This window comes from Lactuca sativa, chromosome 8, assembly GCF_002870075.4.
Source record: "Lactuca sativa cultivar Salinas chromosome 8, Lsat_Salinas_v11, whole genome shotgun sequence".
Classification (NCBI taxonomy): domain Eukaryota; kingdom Viridiplantae; phylum Streptophyta; class Magnoliopsida; order Asterales; family Asteraceae; genus Lactuca; species Lactuca sativa.
This window is the reverse complement of record NC_056630.2, coordinates 105,715,700-105,720,889: the sequence shown is the minus strand read 5'-3', so window position 1 is coordinate 105,720,889 and position 5,190 is coordinate 105,715,700.

Here is a 5,190-nt window from a genome sequence, read left to right as displayed (position 1 = left end):
GATCTTTACTTTGTGAAATAGATCGATTGAACATAATTCCAATGATTCTCATTTCACAGTCCCAAATCCTTACCGCAAATGCAAGAATTCCAAATTCATGCTTTTTATCGAAATATTGTTAGATTTTAAACTTATATGCATTGATCCTCTTATAATGATTATTCACAAAGTCACAAAGACTTGTCAACAAAAATTACAGAGTATTCCAATGGATATCACTTCATGGAACCGAAGTCTCAGATTCAAAGTCCATTGCTTTGAACATCCTTCATGTATTAGGTTTCCTAATCTCACACAGATTTAATGAATAACTTCCACCTATGGGAACAACTCCATATTCCCATTTTGACTATCACTCTTGAGCAAGAGTTGCCTCTTTTCCATAATATGCCAATATGGTCCTTTCAAAACTAACATTATACTTCCAACTGCCCCTGAGCAACCAATATTTGGTAAACCTTAGATTATCCTTAACAGATGCTTAATCAAATTAGTCCTATCCAGTTCTAGTACTTTTTCCCTTTTAATGCTCTAGGCATTTGGAAATTTTTTAGAAAGGATAAATATTATAGCACATGCAATCGATCCTATATCTGAAGCATATGGGACACGATTCATGATGTCTCACATAAAGACATGATACTAGACTAGTCCTTTTGCTACAATATTTCTAATTGCCAAGTTCTCTTAATTCAGATTATGAAAAGGGATGCCGTAATCATAATCGAATTTTAGAATGCAAATAATGGGCCCATATATAGAATTTCCTTATGTTGAGCCATTCCAACACAAAATTCATATATATCCTTAACTAAAGATGATTAAACCCTCAATCTAAGCTTTTAGAATTGAGATGAAGTATAATTTCCTCTCCCTTAATTATAGCAAAACAACTTTTCAACCCCTGCAACTTCACGAATTGAAACTTTTGTTTTCTATAATTAACATTGCTATCTTGCAATACTAATAATAATTATCAGGCTCCTGCTATCATGATGATTATTAGCATAACACATATGCTCCCAGTAGCTTTGACATGTACTTAGAAATCAGCTGGACTTCTAGAAATCAATATTTTATTGACTTTCTTACCAAAGTTCAGACTTCTGATACGACATGCTTTGATAAAAACATAATCAAAATCATACCCCTTTCCTTAGATAGCACACATGTGATTCTAAACAATTTTAGAACTATGAAAAGGGATGTTGTAATCATAGTCTCAATTGTTTAGACCTTTGCCATTCCTCACAAGTCCATGTTAGTGTGCCGGTTAACCACACACGCTCCACTAATGACTTTGAGAATGAGAATATCACATTTGCTATCTCCTTAAAATCTACTTAGTGAAAGCGTTTCCTCACCATCATTTTCATGAATCAGAGAGAAACCTTATGACACTTAGATTTTATGGTGTATGTGTTCTTATCCATGTGAATTTTTCAAAACCATAATCACAAGATAAGGATAATGACAAATCCAAACTCATATGGACTGAACTCAATCTTAATTTCTTGCCACCTGGCAGCACAAGGTCCTGCCATTGCTTCCAAGTTGTTATGAGAACTCTCAGAACTCATATGTAAATCCAACTTTAACTGGAATGGGTACAACAATAGGAATATGTCAACACGATAGGTTATAAAGCTCACGTCGTGTGCTAGTGATACACTACACGTTTTTATTCTTGATTAGATCTTGAAATTCTTTGAGGATCTTTAAGACTCCCACTATCCTCTTGACATATAAGTCTCTCTTGCCAAGACCCCTTCCTTGACAAACAAATATTAAAGAGATAGTGCAAATTCTTATCAAGACAAACACTTCACATAATTGGCCTTAGTTGGTCTTTGTTTTATCCAAAACATCACAACTTACCAATTTCAAATGTACAAGAGTAGAAAAAATTTTACTCTTACATTTAACAAGTGTTATAAACCTTCTTTAAGACGTTTCACTCAAGTTACAATCTTGGAGTATAACTCTAAGAATTGTTTTGGAACGAAGTATGACTCATCTTCTTGATTTAACCATTTCAACAATTCATAACTCCTCTTCTTAGCCATAAGACTGCACTAAGATGTCCTTAGAATACCAATTGTGATATGGTTATTTAATCATTAATATGATCACAAAACATGATACTAAAGTACTCTCCCATCTTTTCAAATTTGAGAAACTTTTATCTTTCTGCCTAGTTTGATTCTTCTCATTTGTTCTGCCATACATCGAAACTTTTCCAATGTTTCAGAATTATACTTAACCTGATAAGTAAAACCATATTTACTAAACTTTAGTAAATCATGACGAATAGTCTTAACAATCTTTGTGGTGGACTTGATTAGTGCACAAGAATGTGTACTCAATCCCTTAGTCCTTCATTTGACTCACATACAAATGTGAACAAGGAATTAGTTTTAATTTTCTAAAGGTGAAAATTCTCATTCATCATACTATACAACGTGTATGATTCCAAGTTTCTATCCAGCTGAAAATTTGGGTGATGAGAATCTTTCCTTATTTGGTAAATTTAGACATTACCATAAATGAAAGAATCAAAATCATATTTCCATTATTACTATCAATGAATCATATAAGCAACAATTTTTCACAAATGCCATTGTAAGGATACTTAGAATAAATAAAATAAAAATTTTCCTTTTTATTTAAAACTTTGCGGAAAAACTTATCCTTATAATGCAACTGCATATGAAAAACTTGTTGTTATCTATTCCTAAGCAGTATATCATAACTCCTAAGCAACTGCTCCAAATTCTGATCACCGAAGCATGCGATCGAAATCCATCTTCGCGATCTGAATCATCATATACTTCCTTTAAGTTTCTTTACTTTTCTTTGATTCTTAAAACATCAACATGTGACCCAGTCACATCATGTAATAAGAATCTCATATCAAAAACTTAACAAAGTTAGATAGTGGACAATACCTGAAGTAGAGTCAAACTTCTTGACTTGATCAACCTTATGATCTTTCAAGTAAATAGGCAGCTTCGCAATAAAAGTCCATTCCTTTGGCAACAAAAACATATGGACCCTTTGGGAATGGTGCACTGGATTATCTCTGAATTGCCTTTCTCTTTACCATTTGGTCAACCGAGTTGACTATGGTCAATCCCTTTCCTTGGGAAGAGAAAGCTTTTCCTAGATATCCAATGTTATCATTGTCAATGTCCATTGGGAAGTTGATCTCCTAATCAAATTTGCTTTACTAGTCCTCAAATCATTGCTGATTCAGCAGCACCAAGCAAACAGATAAGATCATTAAGGGTCATGTCATAGTCTGTTTCATAGTAGTCCCAAAGGAACTCATTATATGACTTAGAAAGTGATTGAACAACCAACTTTTCTCACGACTTTGACACCCAACTCTCCGAGCTTGTCTGTATGTGACTTCATGTCCAAGATGCGATCACACATAGACCTTGCTTGCCAATAGAGCTTGAGTGACCTTGAACTTGTGGGTTAGGGAGAATAATTGGAGGAGATGGAGGAAGTGAAGTTCCAAGAGATTTGGGAAGATCATAGATGTCTGAACTAGACATCTTTTGGGAGATATTCAAGATAGTTGATTTAAAGTCCTTAATATAACACCTAATATGAAATATTAAGGCTAGGATCCAACACAATACTTTTATAACTTGGAAGAGGGATGCCGTAATCCAAGCTATAAAATATTTGAAGGTAGGCGAATGATGATTCACCAACTTCCACCATGAAAACGAAATAATTTAGGGTAAATTACACGGAAAGTCCCTGTGGTTTGGGGGAACTTGCGCGCTTAGTCCTTGAGAAAGATTTTTAATTCGGACCATCCCTACTACATGTTTTTGTTTCGTCTCCGGTCCCTACTTGATATAAAAAGACATTTTTACCCTTATAATAATATTTTCATATTTATTATAATTATTTGTTATTTAGAAAAACCATTTATTAAAAATGACTATGTGGGTTCCACCACCCAAACCCACTCCTTTACTTTCCTCTCTTGCACGTTCAAATGATCTAATCTACACCTCCATCTTCCATCTTTTACCGGCGACCTGTATCTTCCTCATATCCATTTCCCATTTTTCTTTTTCTTCAGATTCACCTCATCTGTTGCAAACTCCGACCATCCCCTCAATCTCCCATAAAGACCATCCTTTCCTCCATCTGCCCCTCTCCCCACAAATCTTACCCCATCTACCCTTCTTGTTAAAGGATTCAACAAAATCACAATCACCACCACTCGCATTATACTCACCTCCAGCAACCACCAACCACCAGATACACAACACCGAAAACCACCACAACCACCACCACAAGAACCAAATCAAAATCAAATCGAAGACAAGGCTCAAAACTTGACATATAAGATCAAACCAAAATCAACCTGAAACCAAACCAAAATTAACTTGAAATCAAAGCTCAAAACTCACAACCAAAACGAGAAATCAAAGCACAAAACCAAACCATATAAAAATTGAAATCTAGTAACGGGGTCGGTCGGGGGCTACAACCAGAACGATGATGAGAAAAATGGAGAGTAGTCGGTGAGTTTTTTCGTAATAAGTGTGCATGGAAATTGATTTCTGTGATATCAGTTTACAAACGATTTTGAAATCCCAATTCCAAAATCAAATCAAAATCAAAACTAAGGAACCCACCACCGATCTATGAAACCAAAACCTAATATGAAGGTTTCTGAAACCACAATCGATTTCCTGATAACATCGATTTTAATAATAAGTATTGACTGTGGATGTGGCTCTCCATTTCTAGTTTTGACCTCAACGTCAGTGGTGGTGGTTCTGATTCATTCATCAGATCGGGATTTGCTAGGAACGGTTGAATCGACGTAGAGTTCTATTTATGCTTTTGAGTTGTAATCGACAGAGAAGGAGATGTAGATGTTTGTTAAAAGCGATAGGAAGGAAGGGTGGGTGGTGGTGGTAGAGGATACCGACGATTGAAGAGAGAAAAAGAAGAGGGATGTAACGCCCGGGTTTCAGGGCTAAGCATTTTTGTCAATGTAATAGTCTAGGTCCACTCTTGTAACTCTTTTTGAAGTAATAAAGATGAAATATTTGATTATTATGTGAATTATATGTGTTTGTTATTTAATTATAAATGTATAATTAATAAAGAATAAAAATGAGCATCAAAATTAAAGTGTGAGATAATCCCGAT